The sequence below is a fragment of the Moschus berezovskii genome, chromosome 1 (assembly GCF_049115385.1).
Source record: "Moschus berezovskii isolate FMDL1 chromosome 1, NW_MosBer_1.0, whole genome shotgun sequence".
In the NCBI taxonomy this organism is placed as follows: Eukaryota; Metazoa; Chordata; class Mammalia; order Artiodactyla; family Moschidae; genus Moschus; species Moschus berezovskii.
The window spans coordinates 134251077-134276069 of NC_142460.1; the positions used below are offsets into that span (position 1 = coordinate 134251077).

Below are 24993 nucleotides of genomic sequence, written 5' to 3' on the forward strand. Positions count from 1 at the left end.
CTATCTCCTCCTCTGTCGTCCGCTTCTCCTCCTGCCCTCAATCCCTCCCAGCATCAGGGGCTTTTCCAATGAGTCAACTCGTCACATGAGGTGGCCAAAGTATTGGAGTTTCAGCTCTAGCATCAGTCCTTCCAATGAACACCCAGGACTGATCTCCTTTAGAATGGACTGGTTGGATCTCCTTGCAGTCCAAGGGACTCTCAAGAGTCTTCTCCAACACCACAGTTCAAAAGCATCAATTCTTTGGTGATCAGCTTTCTTCACAGTCCAACTCTCACATCCATACATGACTACTGGAAAAACCATAGCCTTGACTAGACGGACCTTTGTTGGCAAAGTAATATCTCTGCTTTTTAATGTGCTATCTAGGTTGGTCATAACTTTCCTTCCAAGGAGTAAGTGTCTTTTAATTTCATGGCTGCAATCACCATCTGCAGTGATTTTGGAGCCCCCAAAAATAAAATGTCTGACACTGTTTCCACTGTTTCTCCATCTATTTCCCATGAAGTGATGGAACCAGATGCCACGATCTTAGTTTTCTAAATGTTGAGCTTTAAGCCAGTTTTTTCACTCTCCTCTTTCACTTTCATCAAGAGGCTTTTTAGTTCCTCTTCACTTTCTGCCATAAGTGTGGTGTCATCTGCATATCTGAGGTTATTGATATTTCTCCAGGAAATCTTGATTTCAGCCTGTGCTTCTTCCAGCCCAGCATTTCTTATGATGTACTCTGCGTATAAGTTAAATAAGCAGGGTGACAAAATAAAGCCTTGATGTACTCCTTTTCCTATTTGGAACTAGTCTGTGGTTCCATATCCAGTTCTAACTGTTGCTTCCTGACCTGCATACAGGTTTCTCAAGAGGCAGGTCAGGTCATCTGGTATTACCATCTCTTTCAGAATTTTCCACAGTTTCTTGTGATCCACACAGTCAAAGGCTTTGGCATAGTCAATAAATCATAGGTAAATGTTTTTCTGGAACTCTCTTGCTTTTTTGATGATCCAGCAGATGTTAGCAATTTGATATCTGGTTCCTCTGCCTTTTCTAAAACCAGCTTGAACATCTGGAAGTTCACGGTTCACAAATTGTTGAAGCCGGGCTTGGAGAATTTTGAGCATGACCTTACTAGTGTGTGAGATGAGTACAATTGTGGGGTAGTTTGAGCATTCTTTGGCATTGCCTTTCTTTGGGACTGGAATGAAAAGTGATCTTTTCCAGTCCTGTGGCCACTGCTGAGTTTTCCAAATTTGCTGGCATATTGAGTGCAGCACTTTCACAGCGTCATCTTTCAGGATTTGAAATAGCTCCACTGGAATTCCATCACCTCCACTAGCTTTGTTCATAGTGATGCTTTCTAAGGCCCACTTGACTTCACATTCCAGGATGTCTGGCTCTGGGTGAGTGATCACACCATCGTGATTATCTGCGTCGTGATGATCTTGTTTGTACAGTTCTCCTGTGTATTCTTGCCACCTCTTCTTAATATCTTCTGCTTCTGTTAGGTCCATACTATTTCTGTCCTTTATTGAGCCCATCTTTGCCTGAAATGTTCCCTTGGTATCTCTATTTTCTTGAAGAGATCTCTAGTCTTTCCCATTCTGTTGTTTTCCTCTATTTCTTTGCATTGATCGCTGAGGAAGGCTTTCTTATCTCTCCTTGCTATTCTTTGGAACTCTGCGTTCAGATGCTTATATCTTTCCTTTTCTCCTTTGCTTTTTGCTTCTCTTCTTTTCTCAGCTATTTGTAAGGCTTCCTCAGACAGCTATTTTGCTTTTTTGCATTTCTTTTCCATTGGGATGGTCTTGGTCCCTGTCTCCTGGACAATGTCACGAACCTCCGTCCATAGTTCATTAGGCACTCTATCTATCAGATCTAGTCCCTTAAATCTATTTCTCACTTCCACTGTATAATCATAAGGGATATGATTTAGGTCATATCTGAATGGTCTAGTGGTTTTCCCTACTTTCTTCAGTTTAAATCTGAATTTGGCAATAAGGAGTTCATGATCTGAGCCACAGTCAGCTCCTGGTCTTGTTTTTGCTGACTGTTTAGAGCTTCTCCATCTTTGGCTGCAAAGAATATAATCAATCTGATTTCGGTGTTGACCATCTGGTGATGTGCCTGTGTAGAGTCTTCTCTTGTGTTGTTGGAAGAGGATGTTTGCTATGACCAGTGCGTTCTCTTGGCAAAACTCTATTAGCCTTTGCCCTGCTTCATTCCGTACTCCAAGGCCAAATTTGCCTGTTACTCCAGGTGTTTCTTGTCTTCCTACTTTTGGATTCCAGTCTCCTATAATGAAAGGACATCTTCTTTGGGTATTAGTTCTAAAAGGTCTTGCAGGTCTTCATAGAACTGTTCAGCTTCTTCAGTGTTACTGGTTGGGGCATAGGCTTGGATTACCATGATATTGAATCGTTTGCCTTGGAAACGAACAGAATGTGGTCCACTGGAGAAGGGAACTGACAGAATGTGGTCCACTGGAGACAGAAATGGCAAACCACTCCAGTATACTTGCCTTGAGAACCCCATGAACAGTATGAAAAAGCAAAATGATAAGATACTGAAAGAGGAACTCCCCGGGTCAGTAGGTGCCCAATATGCTACTGGAGATCAGTGGAAAAATAACTCCAGAAAGAATGAAGGGATGGAGCCAAAGCAAAAACAATACCCAGTTGTGGATGTGACTGGTGATAGAAGCAAGATCCGGTGCTGTAAAGAGCAATATTGCATAGGAACCTGGAATGTTAGGTTCATGAATCAAGGCAAATTGGAAGTGGTCAAACAGGAGATGGCAAGAGCGAACGTCAACATTCTAGGAATCAGTGAACTAAAATGGACTGGAATGGTTGAATTTAACTCAGATGACCATTATATCTACTACTGTGGGCAGGAATCCCTTAGAAGAAATGGAGTAGCCATCGTGGTGAACAAAAGAGTCTGAAATGCAGTACTTGTTTAATTTTAGTAAGTTACAAAAAATTTTTAGGCCCTTGATGAATTTACTTCCAATTCAGGCTTGCTGCTTGTATTACCTCTACATGAATATAAATCTTGACCCTAAGGTCTCCCATTACAGGGCTCCTCAAGAGCCTCATCCATCCGTCTATAGCTGGAGTCTGCTGGGCTTACCCACTAGGGAAGAGGAGACAGAAGAGGATTTGCCATCCCCAGGGCTCTGGGGTTTCAGCCTCATGCATGATATTTCTTTTGTAACAATTTACTTTAGTGTGATTCTTTCATTCAATCATTTCGCATTTCATTCCATATTATATTTGTGTTTGTTTTAACATAAAATAATGTTTCCTTACTAATTCTTCAAGTAAGTTTGTTGTCTCAGAGATGTGCCATGTTGGTCCCAAAGCCTTAATCAGGCGCCTCTTGGCACCTTCTGCTGCCCCAGTTTGAGAGACTTGGTTATAAACTATTATCAGTCATTTATACTTTAGTGTGAAGAAGTTTCAGGTTTTTTCTTATATCAGCTTGGAGGGACTGGAAGAAACAGTCAAGAAATAAAGCGCTCAACTTCTGAAAGAATTGAAAGAGGGAATAAAAGTAGGGTGGCAGGGCTTCTAAGGGGGTGCCAGTGGTAAAGAACCTGTCTGCAATGCAGAAGACTTCAGTGCCGCAGGTTCAATCCTGGGATTGGGAAGATCCCCTGGAGGGGGTGTGGCAACTCACTCCAGTATTCTCACCTGGAGAATCCCATGGACAGAGAGCCTGGAGGATTCCAGTCCGTAGGGTTGCAAAGAATCAGACATGACTGAAGCAACTTAGCAAATATACATGGCAGGAAGAAGAAGGACGTGGCCCCACAGGGGAAAATAAACTTTGCTGCCTTCTAAATTCTGTCCAATATCACATCTCTCTTAACAACCAAATGATCACACTTTCCTGTGTGAATATCACACATATACTTGCATTTTCAACACTAAGAAGAAAGAATCAAAAGCTTTCGAAGTTTTCTTCACCCTGGGGTGATGATTTGTTTTCAAAGAAGTTCCACAAGATGAAGCAGAGGTAAAGCCTTCTGTGTCATCCACTTTGTAATGAGATTTGTGTTAGTTTCCACTGTAATGAGCTGTGTAGTTTTCAAAGACAAAATAAACAGAAAAAGCATCTAAGACAGATTTCATGCTCCAGATCTTCCCAATTCCATTTCTTACTTTCCCTTTAGAATGTAAAATCAGCCATGTGACTGAGACTAAGGCATGAGCTCGACTGAGGGGTGATATTTAAATCTGCACTTAATAAAAGCAAATGCTTCCAGTCATCATGCATGTGTTTGCCATTCACTTCCTTTGACAGAGGAATGTAAAATTCATGCCTGCTTTTGCTGTGGGCTCAGTCCTCTGCATCTGCTTTCAGAGTGCCATACATCATGGTGCATGTTGTTTTTGTGTGTTAGTTGCTTAGTCGTGTCTGACTCTTTGCAAACCCATGGACTGTAGCCCACCAGGATCCTCTGTCCATGGAATTTTCCAGGCAAGAATACTAGAGTGGGTTGGCATTCCCTTCTCCTGGGGCTCTTCCAGACCCAGAGACTGAACCCAGGTCTCCTGCACCACAGGCAGATTCTTTACTGACTGAGCCACCAGGGAAGTCCTTATTATACTCATATGTAATATGAGTTTCTCCTTCCTGGAAGGAAGGCTGTTACTCCTTCCAGACTGAGATCTGTGAGGGCAGGAACTGTGTCTAAAGTATCTGCTTACTCCCAACATATAGCAAAGCCCTGGGCACATAACAGGTGTTTGATGATGCTGACAGGGATGCCCTTATACTATTCTTTTGCAGTGGATAAAGATTGTTGTCGCTCACTTGTTTCACTCTTGTTGGCTAGGGAGACTGTGGTTTACCGCCAACTCACACCTCTGCCAGAGACTTCTGGACAAAAGAGTCAGAAACGCAGTACTTGGATGGAATCTCAAAAACAATGGAATGATCTCTGTTCATTTCCAAGGCAAACCATTCAATATCACAGTAATCCAAGTCTATGCGTCGACCAGTAATGCTGAAGAAGCTGAAGTTGAATGGTTCTATGAAGACCTACAAGACCTTCTAGTATAACACTCAAAAAAAGAGATGTCCTTTTGATTATAGGGGACCTGAATGTAAAAATAAGAAGTCACGAAATACCTGGAATAACAGGCAAATTTGGCCTTTGAGAACAAAACAAAGCAGGTCAAAGATAACAGAGTTTTGCCATGAGAATGCACTGGTCATAGCAAACACCCTCTTCCAACAACACAAGAGAAGACTCTACACAGGGACATTACCAGAGGGTCAATAGCAAAATCAGATTGATTATATTCTTTGCAGCCAAAGCTGGAGAAGCTCTGTACAGTCAGCAAAAACAAGACCAGGAACTGACAGCAACTCAGATCATGAACTCCTTATTGCCAAATTCAGACTTAAATTGAAGAAAGTAGGGAAAACCACTAGACGATTCAGTTCAGTTTAGTTCAGTTCAGTTCAGTTGCTCAGTCGTGACCGATTCTCTGCGACCCCATGAATCACAGCATGCCAGGCTTCCCTGTCCATCACCAACTCCCGGAGTTCACTCAAACTCATGTCCATCGAGTCGGTGATGCCATCCAGCCATCTCATTCTCTGTCGTCCCCTTCTCCTCCCATCCCCAATCCTTCCCAGCATCAGAGTCTTTTCCAGTGAGTCAACTCTTCGCATGAGGTGGCCAAAGTATTGGAGTTTCAGCTTTAGCATCAGTCCTTCCAATGAATACCCAGGATCGATCTCCTTTAGAATGGACTGGTTTGATCTCCTTGCAGTCCAAGGGACTCTCAAGAGTCTTCTCCAGGTATGACCTAAATCAAATCCCTTATGATTATACAGTGGAAGTGAGAACCAAATTCAAAGAATTAGATCTGATAGAACTATGCACAGAGGTTCGTGACATTGTTCAGGAGGCAGTGATCAAGACCATCCCCAAGAAAAAGAAAAGCAAAAAGGCAAAATGGTTCTCTGAGGAGGCTTTACAAATATCTGAGAAAGAAGTGAAGTGAAAGGCAAAGGAGAAAAGGAAAGATATACATGCATTTGAATGCAGAGTTCCAAAGAATAGCAAGGAGAGATAAGAAAGCCTTCCTCAGTGATCAGTGCAAAGAAATAGAGGAAAACAACAGAATGGGAAAGACTAGAGAAGGCAATGGCAAGCCACTCCAGTACTCTTGCCTAGAAAATCCCATGGATGGAGCAGCCTGGTAGGCTGCAGTCCGTGGGGTCGCTAAGGGTTGGACCCGACTGAGCGACTTCACTTTCACTTTTCACTTTCACATTGGAGAAGGAAATGGCAACCCACTCCAGTGTTCTTGCCTGGAGAATCCCAGGGACGGGGGAGCCTGGTGGGCTTCCATCTATGGGGTCACACAGAGTCGGACACGACTGAAGTGACTTAGCAGCAGCAGCAGCAGAGATCTCTTCAAGAAAATTAGAGATACCAAGGGAACATTTCAGGCAAAGATGGGCACAATGAAGGACAGAAATGGTATGGACCTAACAGAAGCAGAAAATATTAAGAAGCGGTGGCAAGAATACACAGAAAAACTATACAAAAAAGATCTTCATGACCCAGATAACCACAATAGTGTGATCACTCACCCAGAGCCAGACATCCTGGAATGTGAAGTCACGTGGGCCTTAGGAAGCATCACTATGAACAAAGCTAGTGGAGGTGATGGAATTCCAGTGGAGCTATTTCAAATCCTGAAAGATGATGCTGTGAAAGTGCTGCACTCAATATGCCAGCAAATTTGGAAAACTCAGCAGTGACCACAGGACTGGAAAAGGTCAGTTTTCATTCCAATCCCAAAGAAGGACACTGCTAAGAATGTTCATACTACCACATAATTGCACTCATCTTACACGCTAACAAAGTAATGCTCAAAATTCTCCAAGCCAGGCTTCAACAGTACATGACCTGTGAACTTCCAGATGTTTAAGCTGGATTTAGAAAAAGCAGAGGAATCAGAGATCAAATTGCCAACATCTGTTGGATGATCAAAAAAGCAAGAGAGTTCCAGAAAAACATCTACTTATGCTTCATTGACTTCACCAAAGCCTTCGACTGTATGGATCACAACAAACTGTCGAAAATTCTACAAGAGAAGGGAATACCAGACCACCTGACCTGCCTCCTGAGAAACCTGTATGCAGGTCAGGAAGCAACAGTTAGAACTGGACATGGTAACAACAGACTGGTTCCAAATCAGGAAAGGAGTACATCAAGGCTGTATATTGTCACCCTGCTTATTTAACTTATATGCAGAGTACCTCAGGCAAAATGCTGGGCTGGATGAAGCACAAGCTGGAATCAAGATTGCTGGGAGAAGCATCAATAACCTCAGATACACAGATGACACCACCCTTATGGCAGAAAGTAAAGAAGAACTAAAGAGCCTCTTGATGAAAGTGAAAGAGGAGAGAGAAAAAGTTGGCTTAAAACTCACATCAGAAAACTAACATCATGGCAGCGGTTCCATCACTTCATGGCAAATAGATGGGGAAACAATGGAAACAGTGATGACTTTATTTTTTGGGGGCTCCAAAATCACTGCAGATGGTGACTGCAGCCATGAGATTAAAGCCACTTGCTCCTTGGAAGAAAAGCTATGACTAACCTAGACAGCATATTAAAAAGCAGAGACGTTACTTTGCCAATACATGTCCATCTAGTCAAAGCTATGGTTTTTCCAGTAGTCATGTATGGATGCGAGAGTTGGACTATAAAGAAAGCCGAGCACCGAAGAATTGATGCTTTTGAACTGTGGTGTTGGAGAAGACTCTTGAGAGTCCCTTGGACTGCAAAGAGATCCAACCAGTCCACCCTAAAGGAAATCAGTCCTGAATGTTCATTGGAAGGACTGATGCTGAAGCTGAAACTCCAATACTTTGGCCACCTGATGGGAAGAACTGAATAATTTGGAAAGACCCTGATGCTGGGAAAGATTGAAGGCAGGATGAGAAGGAGACAACAGAGGATGATATGGTTGGATGGCATCAATTTGAGTAGGCTCCGGGAGTTGGTGATGGACAGGGAAGTGTGCCGTGCTGCAGTCCTTGGGGTCACAAAGAGTCGGACATGACTGAACAACTGAACTGAACTGAACTGAATTGAACTTAAATAATTCTGGAAAAGAATCTTTTGACTGGTTACTATAAGGTTAAGAACAAAAAGAATTGAATACAAACACTATTATCTAGTTGGCAAATTTTTTTCTTACAGGGTTATGAGTTAGTAATTTTGAAACTAGGGTTGAATACTAATGTTGACAAATAAGAAATACTTATAAGTAATAACAAATTATTACTTATAAGAAATTACTTAGAATCAATTCTTATACTCAGAAATACTGAGTGAACACTAGACCCAGAAATTAAACAAAAACAGAACAAAACTGAGGCCCCCTTGAAGCCAACATCCTTTTATCATTTCATTTCAAGTTTTTATATGAACAGTCTCACATTGACAGAATATTGTGTTTTGTTTCCTCTTTCCTTTTTGTTTTTCTAATTTGGCAGATGTTTACTCAGCAGCTACTAAGATGCATCCACAGTTTGTAACTGAGTTTGAGGTTAATGAACGCTCCTTCTCTCCAGCAGAATAACGCGTCAAAACTGATCTGTGAGATCAGTGAGATCTGAATGCAGTGACAACTGAATGCCATTGGCCTGTGATTTTATTTGGAGCCCTATTATAAATGGCTAATGATTGGTCAGGTTAGAGTACTGGATTTAGTTTATTTTCATTTTTCAGCCTCTACATTGGTCTTTTTAATTGGTCTTTTTACCTGATATCTTAGTTTGTGATGTCTCAAAAGTAGGGAAATTGCATTTCGTTCTGTGGTGACGATGAAGTGACGTTCACTGGAGGGCAGAAAACCGCATCTTCTCATGGTGACTAGGAGAATACACACCCACAGCCACAAGAACAGCTCTCCTAGATACGGAGCTCTCTCTATGCCAATCCTTTCTGATTGTATTTGACACAAAGGGAAAGCTCTTCCGATAGATTCATGAAAGGGAGGAGGGGAGAGAAGACCACCCTTTTATGAAACAGCAAGGCATTGGAGGAATATATTCTTCAGGACACTAAGATCTTTTAAAGTTTTTTGAAGTTTGAAAATGAAATCAAATTTCTCTCTTTGGGCTTGGGTAAATTTTTACTAAACTACACAATTTAAAAAAATTGACTCGAGGCATTTTAAAATAATTACCACAAGGCAACTATAAAATCCTGTGAAATAACCTTGCTTTATGCTTTTGTGAATCAGTCCTTTGTAAGAAATTAGTTAATTTCAGTTGGTTAAAATCAGTAGCTGTATTTCATTCAAGTTGACTGACTTCACTAGTTCTAAGCAAGATTTAGATGGCAAGAATTCATAGGATAGGGCCCAATGTTGATGGCAGAATAGCAAGGGATCTGACAATTCTTGGATGTGGCCCCAAGAAGTCAATTTCCAACTCCAGTGTCATCATTATATGATGAGAGAGAAAACCATGGCAGAAAATAGATGCTGTCTATACAGTGGAAGCCAAATAGCTGGTTATTTTAGTAAAAACTCTGACGAAGCCTAATTTTTGACAGTATGATGCCAAAGTGGATGATTCAGTAAAAGTTTTGAATCCATTTTTGAATCTACTGGGCTGTTTAACATCTGTAACATATCTTTGACTTTTAAAATGGAAAAGTACAGGCAATCATAACCTATTTTTCGTTTGTTCTTCACTTATTGAGTAAACATCAGTTCAGTTCAGTCACTCAGTCGTGTCCGACTCTTTGCGACCCCATGAATCACAGCACGTCAGGCCTCCCTGTCCATCACCAACTCCCGGAGTTCACTCAAACTCATGTCCATCAAGTCGGTGATGCCATCCAGCCATCTCATTCTCTGTCGTACCCGTCTCCTCCAGCCCCCAATCCTTCCCAGCATCAGAGTCTTTTCCAGTGAGTCAACGTGTTGCATGAGGTGGCCGAAGTATTGCAGTTTCAGCTTTAGCATCAGTCCTTCCAGCGAACACCCAGGATTGATCTCCTTTAGAATGGACTGGTTGGATCTCCTTGCAGTCCAAGGGACTCTCAAGAGTCTTCTCCAGTACCACAGTTCAAAAGCATCAGTTCTTCAGCGATCAGCTTTCTTCACAGTCCGACTCTCACATCCATACATGACTACAGGAAAAACCATAGCCTTGACTAGACGGACCTTTGTTGGCAAAGTAATGTCTCTGCTTTTTAATATACTATCTAGGTTGGTCATAACTTTCCTTCCAAGGAGTAAGCGTCTTTTAATTTCATGGCTGCAATCAGCTGCTGCTACTCTAAGTCACTTCAGTCGTGTCCGACTCTGTGTGACCCCATAGATGGAAGCCCACCAGGCTCCCCCATCCCTGGGATTCTCCAGGCAAGAACACTGGAGTGGGTTGCTATTTCATCTGCAGTGATTTTGGAGCCCCCAAAATCATAAGCACACTTTATTATCTCTGTGGCTGAATTCAGCTTTTCGATAATAGCAACAATGTAGCTGAAACTCCAATACTTTGGCCACCTCATGCACCAGTTGACTCATTGGAAAAGACTCTGAGGCTGGGAGGGATTGGGGGTGGGAGGAGACGGGGACAACAGAGAATGAGATGGCTGGATGGCATCACCGCCTCGATGGACATGAGTTTGGGTGAACTCCAGGAGTTGATGATGGACAGGGAGGCCTGGTGTTCTGTGATTCATGGGGTCGCAAAGAGTCAGACATGACTGAGCGACTGAACGGAAGGGAACGGATAGAGCACCTGCCATATGCCAGCATCATTCTAGGTATTTTTACATACAATTCATGTATATAAAGATATGCAGTCTTTCCAAGTAAACACTCCTGTGCCCACTGTATCCATGAGGAAGTGGAAACTGAGCGAGGTTAAGGGTCACACACATGCAGCATGCGCGACAGAGTTGGGAGCAGAACTCTGCTGCTGAAGTCTGTGCTGCTTCCCCTGTTCCACTCGGCCTTCAGGGGGCCTGCCCACCTGAAATGACCCAACTGTTAGCAGTTCCCTAGAGAGACAGGCAGTGATTGGCTCCCTGCCTGGGGCAGGCCATTTTGGGAGGCCTAGAGAAAAAAGAAAATGAATTTCTGCAACTCTTTTGCTAGGCATCCACACCCGCTCCTGGCACCTCCTCATCTGCTTCAGGCCCCCCAACCTCCCACCCCTGACTGAAGCTTTCCAGTTTCTGTGATTGATGCCACAGCGGTGGTGGGAGTTGGGGAACTGCCACTCATCTCACTCCTCTGCCGATCAGCCTTCAGACTGAAACAACAGGAGAGGAGAATAGGCAAAAAAAAAAAAAAAGTACCACTCATACTGGTTCAAAATTCAACAGAACTGATTTCATCCTATTTTTCGCTTTTTTGAAAAGAGAAAAAAATGAAGTCACTAGCATGCTTTGCTGATTGGAGATGGGATGACCAATGGGACCGAAACAGACCACTTCACAACTTGTGGGGTGTGGGATTAAGGGCTTGGAAAAGGGAGTGAGAAGGAAAGTTGTGAAAGGCTGAGGTAGCCTTGCCTGAAAAAGAAAGTGGGATGAAGAATGATTTTTAGTACAAGGCATCCAATGAACACTTTGGAGCTACCGTGGGATCTAAGGCCATAACTTTGAATAATTCACACTTTAAAGTTGATGTTATTCATACACTCAGTACATGTTTATTGAGCACCTACTGTTAAGGCACCACGTTATGGCAGAAAGTGAAGAGGAACTAAAAAGCCTCTTGATGAAAGTGAAAGAGGAGAGTGAAAAAGTTGGCTTGAAGCTCAACATTCAGCAAACTAAGATCATGGCATCTGGTCCCATCACTTCATGGGAAATAGATGGGGAAACAGTGGAAACAGTGTCAGACTTTATTTTGGGGGGCTCCAAAATCACTGCGGATGCTGATTGCAGCCATGAAATTAAAAGACGCTTACTCCTTGGAAGGAAAGTTATGGCCAACCTAGATAGCATATTAAAAAGCAGAGACATTACTTTGCCAACCAAGGTCCGTCTAGTCAAGGCTATGGTTTTTCTCGTGGTCATGTATGGATATGAGAGTTGGACTGTGAAGAAAGCTGATCGCTGAAGAATTGATGCTTTTGAACTGTGGTGTTGGAGAAGATTCTTGAGAGTCCTTTGGACTGCAAGGAGATCCAACCAGTCCATTCTAAAGGAGATCAATCCTGGGTGTTCACTGAAAGGACTGATGCTAAAGCTGAAGCGCCAATACTTTGGCCACCTCATGTGAAGAGTTGACTCACTGGAAAAGACTCTGATGCTGGGAGGGATTGGGGGCAGGAGGAGAAGGGGACGACAGAGAATGAGATGGCTGGATGGCATCGCCGACTTGATGGACATGAGTTTGAGTGAACTCCGGGAGTTGGTGATGGACAGGGAGGCCTGGCATGCTGTGATTCATGGGGTTGTGAAGAGTCGGACACCACTGAGCGACTGAACTGAACTGAACTGAACTGTTAAGGAAGGTTCCAGGTTCCAGGGCTGTGACAGTGAACAAAACAAATCAAATTCCTGACCTCATGAGGCTTACATTTTAGTGGAGTGGCCAAATAAACAAGTAGGCACAGTACTAAGTTCAATGACTGAGAGGTGCTCTGAAAACATACGCTGGCTGATGGCAAAGGCAAGGTGGTCGGGGCAGCCCCTTGGAGGAGATGACACCCAAGCAGGGGCACAAAAGATAAGAATGAGTTATGTCAGCCCCCAAGAAGGCCTTGGGGAAGAGAGTAACCAGACAGAGAGATAAGCAAGGCCCTGAGGTGGGACAAGCCTAAGGAGCAGAAGGATGTGGGTGTGGTGCAGGTCAGTGTGTGAGGTGGGAGGAGTTCAAGATGAGGTTAGAGAAAGAGTTGGGAGCCAGGACTTACAAGGCTGTTGGCAACCCGCTTAACTCTCTATCCAGGCAGGGAAGATAGAAAAGGCCCCCAAGTTGCTATGGACTATATAGTAAGAACTAATTTATTTAAACAGAGCTGTAAACAGAGAGGAGATGAATCTTTGCTGGAGAAGTTTTAGAAGAGAACTAAGACTTTGTGGATCAGATTAAGGAAGCTTCCTTTGGGGTCAGGTCCTACCCTCCTAGATGGGTTATGGTTGTGGTATTGGGACCTAGGGTTACACAACTCTGGTGTCCCATTGCATTTTTATATGTATAACCTCCCTTTCTCAACTGTATGGCTCAGCAGTCCTGTCTCAGGCTGCTTCCCCTTTCTCTACCTTTTCTTTATTCTCTCTTGCCCCTTCTGGTCTCAAATATCGCCAGTTCCCAGGCTCTGTCTCTTTTCCCTTTATGAACTTCTGCTCTCAGGAAAGACAGAACCACTTATTCTCACTAAGGTGTAAATGACTGACATGAACAAAATACTGCCTGGAGTGGGGACGAAGAAATTAGCACCCTATGATTCCCAGGGATCAGGAAGAAGGGCTCTTTGCACATGCATTTGTTTGGAATGCTTTTCTCATATATTCTCACTCAAGACTCAGCTCCAGTGTCCCCTTCCCAAAGAGGCTTCCTGACGAGGTGCTATTCTTCCACTGAGCTGGCCTCTCACTTCTGCCCTTCGTTGTTACTTTGTGCATAGTCTGGTTGATCTGTCCCTCCACAAGCTCATGGGCTTCTTGAGGACAGATATCACGTCTCATTTACCTGTTTCTCGGGCCCTGACACAATGCCAGGCTCATGTTGATCATCTGACCAAGGAGCTGGGCAGAGTCATAAGAGCTGTGTTTACTTTGATCATAGTAAGCTATGGTCTTCATGGGCCTGAGTTTAATTAATGCTTGTTAGAAAAACTGTCTTTCTTGACAGTTCTACATTCATTACAATTTTTATTTCCTCAATATTACAAATATTGCTGCCTAAATTCCTACCAATTTAAGATGCACTAGTTGACAAGTCTCCTCTTTTAAAATGCAAATATTCGTAAAGGGGTTCAGTTCAGGGGTTAAGTCCTTTCATTCATACAAAAGATATTTATTGTGTCTCTGCTCTGTGCAACACATTATCCCATCATTCACACCAAAATGCTAAAAGTTTACAAGGAATTGCTTTTTTCCCCTCATGCAGTGTATCAAGAGTCCCAAGTCACAACCTGCTAATTCTACTTTTAAGAATCTACCTAAAAGAAAAATTCAAGGATTTGCAATTAGTTTAATGTACAAAAAATATGGATTGTAGTCATTTATAATGATTAAAGGAAGAAAAACATCCAATAATAGGAGGAGAATCAGATGAAGCTTCATCAGTATTATGGATTATTATGTAACTATTTAAAATTCATTAAATAGAATGCTTTACTTACAAAAGAACATGCCTGGATTACCATGGTAAATGAGAAAAGCAGGATATAAAGTTTGTTGCAGTATGATCTTTTGTAATGCACAGAAGAAATCCTGTGAGGAAATTCACTAAAAATGTAAATCTTAGTAGTTCTTCTAAGTGGTAAGATATGGTTGACTTTCAGTTTCCATATATTTATATTTTATAAACTTTTTGTATTTAGTATGTATTGCTCTTGGAGAGAAGGACATTTACTGCATTGGAAAACCAGAAGCACGGCCCTCTTGTTGCTAAGATCAATCACAGAAAAGGGATGGACCTTCTGGGCAAGATGAGCCTGCACCTGAGTGAGGACAGCATGGAGGGCCCAGCTGGCAGTCTGGGGTGTGCCCCCTGAAGGTGGAATTGGGAAGAGCACATACCAGGAGATGGGAACGCACAGAAGATGCCTTCTAGGGTAGCTCCACCTTGCCTAGCTTAGCCTAGGATGGAACAAGAGGAACAAAGGCTCTGGTTCCAGACTAGCTGCAAGGCTGAACAAGAACCATCTTTATGGGTGTGTTTTCCCATAGCTATAATGAGTTTATAATCTCAGCCAGAATCACTTTCTATTGGCATTTTGTAGCTTAAGTTGGTGTAGTTTATCACCATCTAGCAATGTTAACTAACTGTTAGCAGGAGCTGGACTTCTAGGCTGAACCCACAGGAACAAAACACCCATATACAGCTCCAGAGCCCAGTAAGCTCTTTTAAGTTTTGCCTCTGAATCTTAAGCTCATCTCTCTAATGGCTGATACCTTCTTTTTCTCCTTCTTCCCAAATAGACACATTCAGCAGCAATCCATCAAATTGTTTTGCAGAAGTCATTTCTGACTACTCTTCCCATAACACCTGTAGCCCCCTCAAAAAAAAAAAAAAAAGACTTCAAGTGAAACTGGAGACAAGGAGGTATAGTGTTGAGAAGCAGGAATCATCAGCAAAGACATTTGATTTTAAAGCTTGGCTCCACTCATCACTCACACCAGGACTGTGTCTCCGCCAGTGAAATATTCATAAACACAGTGCCCACCTAACCTGCGCACAGGTGGTTCTGAGAGTCAAATGCGATAAAGCATGTGAAAGGGCTAGAGAGGTTTAGAGTTCTTTACAAATGTTAGGTATTGTCCTGATAATAACTAATGGGATTGATCACTTCAGGAGCTGTTGCATAAGGTGAAGCGGTGGTGAAAAGGCAGTATATCATTTGTGTTCTTTCACAGGGAACAATAATAACCTTATTGGACTCGTGGACAGACTTTGTAGTGAATCAAATCATTCACACTGTTAAGAACCCCACTGAAATGTTCTGTGTAGCCAGTTATGCAGCAAAAAGAAAAATAATGATCAATAACTATTCTGAATAGAAGTGAAGACAAATATTTTGTGAAAAAGAAAGTTTGAATTCCCTCTTTGCTTATCAAGACCTGCACTCAAATTCAGGATAAGGAAAGAAATTAGGAAGTGAATTCACTTAAATTATCAAGGTAATAAGTACTGTGTGCGTGTGTGTGTATGTGTGTGTGCGCACGTGCGTTGGGGTTGGAAAGGAATAGAAGCAGAATTGAGGGGAAAAATAGGAAAAAAAATAAAATATCATGTTCTGACTAAACTGAGGTTCATTTGTGGAATTTCAAATTATTTTATAAATAGTTCTCAGTCTCCTATTTCATTCATTTATTCGACAAATATGTGTTAAGCATCCACTGTATGCAACAGCTGATGAGGCAGTAAAAAGATAAACACACCTTGCCCTCATGGCCTGTAAAGTCTAGTTGGGGAAATAAACATTACAAAAATAATTATGTTATTACATTATCTGGTAGCTCAGTTGGTAAAGAATCCGCCTGCCAGTGCAGGAGATCCAGCTTTGATCGCTGGATGGGGAAGATCCCCTGGAGAAAGAAATGGCAACTTACTTCAGTATTCTTGCCTGGAAAATCCCATGGACAGAGGAGCCTGGCAGGCTCAAGTCCATGGGGTCGCAGAGAATTGGATACAGCTTAGTGACTAAACCACCATTATGTTATTTTAGTGTTACAAAGGAGAAGCATCGGGTACAATGAGTACATCTCCCATATCATCAAAGGCTTAGGAAATCACAGCCTAAGGCACCTTTATTGTAAAACCCCCTCAAGAAGCAGTAGCTATTGTGAAATCTTGAACCAAAAAGGAGTGAATTTTTTTTTTTTTTTTTTTTTAACATTTAAGGTAGACCACAAAGGCTCTCAAGGTCAGCTCCTCCATCTGATTCTGGCTATTTTACCAATTCTCTTTAAGACTTTATTTCCACATCTATAAAATGGATATTTCTTAGTTTTTATCTCTTAGGAATACTGCAGGGACTTAAAGAATTATGCATGTACACAGCCTAGCTCAGTACTGACCATACAGAATGAACTCAGTAAGTGCTAACTGTTCTAGTTATTGTTACCTTATTAGCTATTACCTAGTGAACAATAAGTTGTGAAACTTGCAAGAGATTTTTGATTGGCTTCTAGAAAGCTTAGAATCAAATTTGTGAACCACAGGACATCAGTTTTAAATTGTTAGAATTTGCATATTTAATCTCATTGGCTCCATTTTTGTCTCTATTTTGTTTTTCTTCACTAGACCAATACACCGCATGAACGAATGGATGGATGGAAGGACAGCATGATGGATGGATACATGAATAACTTCTCAACTAAATCAAGAAATAGTTCTTTCAGATAGACAAATAGTGCTCAGGAGTTGGACATTCTCTACAATTTCACAGAAGAGAACTCTGACTCATACTAACTCATTCCTTGACTTTTACATCTGTTCAGACATGAGTGAATATACTGCTTCCTGGAGTTAACACTGAATGTATCTAAATGCTACAAAACAACCACCACTCTCACCGCCACAAGAATCAACTGAGTAACCAATTCATAAGGGATACTTAGGACATGTTTTACAGGTCAAAATTCATCTGTGCTCCTACCCGCTAATGTTCATGTCTTTCTTTCTGTGGCTATAATACAAAAGAAGCTGTCAAGATGATTCTATTACTGGGTTCAGCCAATGCCACTTATGTTTCCAGATTCTTGGATATACACATACACAGGTAAACTTTCCTTTCAGAACTCCAGTGTATACAAAGATTTTACTGGAGGATTTCTTGCTATATAACTATGCACTGTTATTTAAGAAGAATAATAGAAACAAGAGGCAAAGAATCCTAAATCTGAAAGTGGGATATATGAATTTAAGTGTCACTTAACTAGAGAACATACATCTTGGTCAACCCAGGCCAGTCTCTGATTCCACCTGTTTCTTGGTGCACAATTATTCTTGGGACAACCCATCCTTTTACTTTCCAAAGCGTACTACTTTGCATAATAAATTACATGATCACCTACTCTAATCCAGTTGCTAACTCTGACCTTGAGTATCAGACTGGAAGGAAAATAGAGCCTCCTTCTGCTAGAGAGGGGAAGAGAGGAAAAGAAATATCAGAAGTGAGTGATGACTAGGCTCACACCTTCTCACTAACTGCCCACACCCCCACCCCAATCCGGCTACTATGATTAAGGCTCTCTAGAGTAAGAAGGGATTAGAAATAGCCAGAGAGGTTCATGGGAATCTCTGACCAAGTACATGCTCCTTGGGCCCCAAGGTGCCCAGGAGAATTCTGAGTCCTAGCAGGAAGCTTCACACTAATCTGTGTGACCTACAGATCAGGACAGGTGGCCTAGAAGCTTCCTATGCTTTCTCCTACTCATTGATACCATTTGGAGAAGAAAGAAGGAGAAGGGAAGAGAGATTCCTAATGGAGAGTTTAACCCTTGAAATCAGAAGAGACAGAATTATCTTTGAATGGAATATTTTAAATGCGCTCTTGTCTGCCTTAGCAAGAATGGGGACATTAGAGAAAAATAAGACCAGTTGTAAGAATCAAAGAAATGTCTTTCTTCCTTCACATGTAAGTAGTTAGGGGCAAATATCATCCAGTCTACACTTATGTCCTCAGATCTCAGCTCAGGGCCAGGGGCAGGGCAGACACTCAACAAATGTTCATTGAGTGGAGATTCTAACTTCAAATCACGTCAAAAAAGACAAAACAGCTCTGGACTATTCAAGTATAATCCTGCAAAAATATTAAAGTGCTTCCTTGAACTAATATTCATGACTATAGTTACCATAATAGGGAAAGAAAAAAACAACCAAGGAATTTAGAGGATCATTTTTGTGAACTACTGAGCCTTAAACCAAGCTATGTCTCCCGATGGTATCATATTACAAGCTAGTCTCAAATATTACAAGGATTTAACCTTCCTTTATGGCATTTCCTTTATAGGCTCTGCCAGAGGCAAGCTAGTAGATTATAGTCTCTATTGATCTTACTTAGATAAGGAAATCCCAGTATCCCAATTTCTACCAGTTAGGCAAAATACATTTTGAATAATTACATATCATTGCCTCTTCTGTTCTGCAAAGGGAGAAAAAAATATATGAACTCTAGATTTATCATTAAATAGCAGTTACTGGAGGAATGAGGATTAAATTATTGAGAATTTATTTATATGACTCTGAGCAGTTTGATAACAGAATTATTTCTTTCAGTGAACAAAAAGAATGTATCTCTTAGATTAACTGGTAAATATAACTATATTTAGACATATTAGATCCCGGTAGTACTTATTATTGGTCTCAAGGGAACACTATGATTATTGCAAATCTTAAAATGTTCCCACCCACAACACTTTTTCTTTTCTTTAAGTCAAACTGTAATTTGCTTTTCCAGTTTTCTAACTAGGGTAAAAAAAATAAAGCTGAAAAATCTTTGGGAGGCTCTGCCCTTTTCTCTTATTAGTGCCTTGCTAAGCAGTCAGTCATTCTTTTACAAATGTAGAGAGAAGCATGTTCTGGAATGAGCTTTAAGTTTAATTTGGCTCACTTTGGGAAACTGGCTATAAGCCTTTGTTGCTGTTCTGTAAAATATTAAGATTCCACTGAGGGGATGGAGCCTTGGTGTGGTAAATTGTTAGCTGAAAGGAAAGTGGGTTTTAATCCTTAGACCAAGAGAAAGGAAATCTGGACTCAGACCTTCCTGGTGTCTTTTCTATGGATTAAATGAATGAACTTGGAGATGAGTCTTGTGAGAGTTTGACTGTTACTCCGAACTTGATCCAGAATGGCTACTCTGATCTATGTTGATAAGGAAAATGGAGAACCAGGCATCCATGTGGCTCCTAAGGACGGCCTGAAGCTGGGGTCTGTGCCTTCAGTCAAAGCTTTAGATGGGAGATCTCAGGTTTCATTTGATGCTCCACCAGCTTTACCAAAACCTGCCAGAAAGGCTTTGGGAACTGTCAACAGAGCTACAGAAAAATCAGTTAAGACGAATGGACCACTCAAACAGAAACAGACAACTTTCTCTACCAAAAAGATTACTGAGAAGACTGTTAAAGCAAAAAGTTCGGTTCCTGCCTCAGATGACACCTATCCAGAAATAGAAAAATTCTTTCCCTTCAATCCATTAGATTTTGAGAGTTTTGACCTGCCTGAGGAGCACCAGATCGCACACCTCCCCTTGAATGGAGTGCCTCTCATGATCCTTGATGAGGAGAGGGAGCTTGAGCAGCTGTTACACATGGGCCCCCTTTCGCCTCTGAAGATGTCTCCTCCTCTGTGGGAGTCTAATGGGTTGCAGTCTCCCTCAAGCCTTCTGTCAACTCTGGATGTTGAATTGCCACCTGTTTGCTGTGACTTAGATGTTTAAATTTCTTAGCACTTTGTAGTTTGGGTATGTATTAATAGTTTGTATTAACAAAGCAATTCTTTGTTTAACAGAAAAAAAAAACAAATGAATGAACTTGAACCATTGATGGGTCAAAGCAGCCTCATTTCATTGCCAAGACGCATCGACTAGCCAGCACCATTAACTTGGAATTCACTGCTTCTCTGTAAAATTGGCAGGATAAAAGACAATCAAGACCCAATTCAGTGACTCATTAAGTACATCTTCAATGTCGAGGGCTAGTCCAATCACAGAACATCAGATGCAGAGTTGCTGATGAAATCCAATTTGCAGCTGGCTCACCCCAGGATTTATGCAGTTTGCACATACATGTATGCATAAAGCAGAACTAATATCTAAAAAGTGGCCAGTATATGTGGGAGGAAGAATTATCATTGAAGGACACTTTCTGAATAATGTTGCTGTTTATATTCTATTTCAGTTTGAGGTTTTACAAAAAACCCTATAATTTGATTCAAGGTGTTTATAGAGAAGTGGTGGCTGAATCTGAATTCCTCCATGTCCAGACCTGGGGACTGGGCCATCTACAAACAATGATTATATAAACCCCCAGGAAGGAAATTTCCTTACTGGGAAACCTTAAAATCATTAAGTACCTTTAGTGTAGTCACTCATGGAGGATTTATTGAGTAGCCATTGTGTCAGGTTCTTAAGAATTGAAGAAAGAGGAGGTGTTCACAGGTAGAGAAGTGGAAGAAGGTGCCCGAAGCAGAGGAACCAGTTTGAGTAGAGAGATGCACTTAAACAAGATGGTATGTTTGATGGATAAACAGTGGGGATCTTGAAAGAGGGCTGAACAGGTCAATGGCAACTAGACTAAGAAGGGCTTGAATGCCATGCTTAGTTAGTTTGAAATGTAACCTGTAGGTGATATACAGCTATCAGAGTATTTAAGCAAAGATAAAATATCATCGAATTTACACTGCAAAAAGATACTGACAGCAGTGTGTAGGATGGCTTGGAGGCGGCAGTGATTGGCGGGAGGGAGATCAATTAGGAGGTGATTTTGGTACTCTACAGAAGAAAGTCTTAGAATATAAACAAGGCAGCTGCCTCTGATTGACAAGAGGTCTGTCAGGGATCTAGGGTACAGCAGCTGTTGTCTTTGCAGACTGCAGAGTTTTACAGGCTCTAAAAACATTGCGTGTGTGTGCTTGATGAATGAAGGGAGACCAACTGAGGAGTCATCCTCAGAAAATGTAGACATCTTTTTTTTGCAATAACCTCAGACCTTTGCAATCTTTTCTCCTCTTCTCTATGTCAGTGATGGATAACTTCTTCTTTTCTTCCCTAGGAGTCATGGAAAGCAAATGGAAAACTCACAGAGGGAAATCCTGCGAAGAATTAATTATAGATTTGTCTTGATTCTCAGGTGCTTAGAACCACAGAGGGGGGTCCCCTGTCTGATGCAGGTGAATGAGGAGCACAGTGTTACCTCTCTGGGGTGTGGAGAATAACAGACAGTGCTGGGATCTGAGGGCTTCCCAGGTGGCTCAATGGTAAAGATTCACCTGCCAAGCAGGAGATGTGGGTTTCATCCCTGAGTTAGGAAGATCCCCTGGAGAAGGAAATGACAACCTGCTCTAGTACTCTTGCCTGGAAAATCCCATGGACAGAGGAGCCTGGAGGGCTATGGTCTATAGGGTTGCAAAGAGTCAGATGTGACTTAGCGACTGAACAACTGGGATCTGAGCTGGAGAAATGGATGCCAAAAACCAGAGGGAAGAATGATGGTTGAAAAGGCGAGGCAGTGATGTGAGATTGCTTCTGCAGTGGATGACTGCAGACTGTTTTACGATTGAATGAATTTTATTTTTCTGCGTTTAGTGATGGAAAATTTTCCCGGCAATGAGACTTGCCTACCTCTTAAATTTTGCTTTGAGGTCTGCTTCTTCAAGGCTGATTCTACTCATCAAGAATGGCTTCTGGAACCATGGTGTGTTCAGGACCCTGTTCAGTATGAGTTTCCATCTCTGGCCAATTTGGGCATCTCTTTGGGAAATCATGGTCTCATAAGCTGTGTTGGCAGGACTCAAATAGGACATCAACATCTTCCCCTGGATGAGTCTGCCACATCCTGTCAATACCAGCTGCTTGGCATGTAACTTATTTTCTCCAGTCCCCACTTTGCCTTCACAGGAAGACTGAAAACTCCCTGAAAGGAACAACCCTGTCTTGGAGTTCTCAGCCTATAATAGGACCTCAGTACATGTTTGGTGAGAGAGCGATTGTGTGGGCTTCCTAAAAACCTACAAGATGGCCCAGGTTCTACTGTCACACATGCCCCAGCCAACCCCACCACCTCTTTACCACACCACCATCTGCACCCTGGAATGAAAAGCCAGATTGTTTCTGCCAAGAACCACAATTTTTGTGGGCAGTCATTCCATACAGCACACTTAACGTGACTGATAACTGGGCAGACTGTGGGATCCTCCAGTCTGAACCATAGCCTCCAGGGGCTTCTTGTATCTATTAGAAAAAAGGGAAAATGCAGGCTGCTGGTGCCCCTTTTACATCCATCATGAAAAGCATGAGTGTAAGTTAAGTAAGAAATTAGTCACCTAGATGTTCCCCCAAATCCCTGAGAGTCAGTGTGTATGCAGGAGGGAGACGCCGAAGAAAGAGAGCATGGTGGGCAGGGAACTGATTGGCAGAAAAAGCTACCAGGAGTAGATGTCTGGGTCCTGGGTGGCCAGTGTGACTACTCAGTCCTAAAATAAACTGGACCCATTCCTCAGTGCTGGAGGCAGAGTCTCCAAAGGGATGAACGTGCCCTACAAGACAGCTCACTGCAGTGTGGGGAGAAACGTTACAAGTACTCATATTTGCATCTGTAATCCCTTCTTGTTACAATGCCTACTTTAAAATATACTTTGTAATTACTATAATATTGGCATAGTAATACATGAACCTATTTTAAAAATAAATATTTGTTTATTGGAAGTGCTTAGTTTTCCCAATTAAGACACACAATGAAGGCAGCGTGGAGATATCTGCTATGATACAAATAGTCTATCCATCAAAAGCCCTGTTTTCTAAGGGTTTACTTTCTAGTTAGGGAGCTGAAAATACACACACATAATGTACACTCAGTAGCTGCTGTTTGCCCAGACATACAAACACAGTGAGTGCAGTAATGGTTCTCAAAGATCAGGACAGATATAACAAAAAGAGCGAGCAGGATGGAGACGAAGAACAAAGAGCATACATTTTACCAGTAATAGGATGGGTCCCCGGGGGTTGATGTTATTATTCTTGTGTGTATGGGATTCTTAATACACCAAAGGAAAGCAGTTTTTAATGCCCTGTAAAAGGAAATAGAAAGGAAGAAAAGACATCTTCACATAGTCTGTCAGGAGCCAAGCCATTCCAGTTCCCCAGGAGGCTGCACACGTCATTACAAAGCAGAAGAGAAAGGCATGGAAAATTTTGATAATTCCATTCTTCACAAAGGCAGCTTGACTTCCCATGTGAACTGTTCTAGAGATCTTTCTTCAAGTTAGTGTAAACTAAAAACATACAGGAAACTCAGAAGTTTTCAAAGAGATTCAGATCTGCAGTAGGACCCAGGATTGGTGGTAATGTTCTCTTTACGGAGAATTCGTGCCACGCTCTTTACATACATTTCTTCATCTATGCCTTATTAATAACAACTGAGACTTGATAGCTCTCCCATTATGAGAACACTGAGTCACAGAGAATTTTAGTGACTGATACAAGTGTTATGCTAGCAAGTGTTATGAGAATTCCATTCAACGTGCCTGACCCTGCCATTTCACATAACTCTTGAATGCTTTGTAAGAGGACTCCTGGCTTCTGATGACCCGGGAAGGTTTCTGGCAGCCAGAGTGTGTTATTTCTCTTGCGTAAGGCACAGTGGCGATACCTACTCCTTGGCCTAATATTTTTATGTGTACACATCAATGTATTCTAGTAAATACCACCAGATCAGCAGCCAGCAGTCTTCCCAAATGTTTTATAATTCTACCATATGTGTTTGATTGTGTCATTACGTCGCTTGTCCTAATTAAGATGAAAGGAATCTGAATTGGAATAACTGGTTCTGTGAATGCCAGAGCCACCCAAATAGAATCCCTGTGAACCTCAGGCTTTCCAGTCTCAATGCTGCTTGTGTAGACTTTCTGAGTGATTACACATCTGCTGTCCACCCCCGTTTTTAGGATAATTAATTATCACTGAAAGTGTTGAAAAAAAAACGAATGCTTCTGTCATATTTATACCCAGACAGATAAGGCTTACTCAGAAAACTTAGGGTGGTGAAAATCAAATGTTTTATTAAATTGTGTGTTTTCCAGGAAGCTTTAGACTCCTCTACAATGTTCTTTTGGTCCTAAAATTGGTGGGAGGGCTTAGAGTCACAGGAGGCAGAGAGGAACAAGTTGAAATATTGAACATTCTATTTGTTTGATTGGTTCTGTGTTGCGATTGAACTCTTTGGTAAATGAGGCTAATCTAAGCAAAACTTGGTGAGAATTGTTTGCCTCATTCTGGTAGAAAAGTTGCATTTTAAGGATAGGAGAATGAAAATAGCTGCCATGTTCAATACTTATATTTTGAATTTAAATTTTACAGTTTTTGTATTTTTTTAAAAATTATAGAGTTTCGGACTTATTTTTAGAATTTGCATAATTTAACAGATTGAGATAGGTCCTTCTGAGTCAGCTTTACCTACCTGCAAACAGCAAGGTTAGTGCCTGAAAACCACCAATAAATGCATTGGAATGACTAGAGCTCAATTCTGAGAAGAAAACAAACAAGCCCTTTCCAAACAGGCATGTCTTTACAAGTCATCTAAAAACAAGGCTTACA

General features: G+C 41.7%; 1 protein-coding gene and 1 pseudogene across 2 annotated transcripts in view; one reads left to right on the forward strand and one right to left on the reverse strand.

Moving 5' to 3' along the window:
* The window catches only part of KCNAB1 (potassium voltage-gated channel subfamily A regulatory beta subunit 1), a 450018-nt gene that overhangs the window by 126176 nt on the left and 298849 nt on the right, over positions 1-24993 (reverse strand). The gene's annotated exons all lie outside the window — the stretch shown is intronic.
* On the forward strand, positions 19522-20121 carry LOC148778857 (securin pseudogene; annotated as a pseudogene).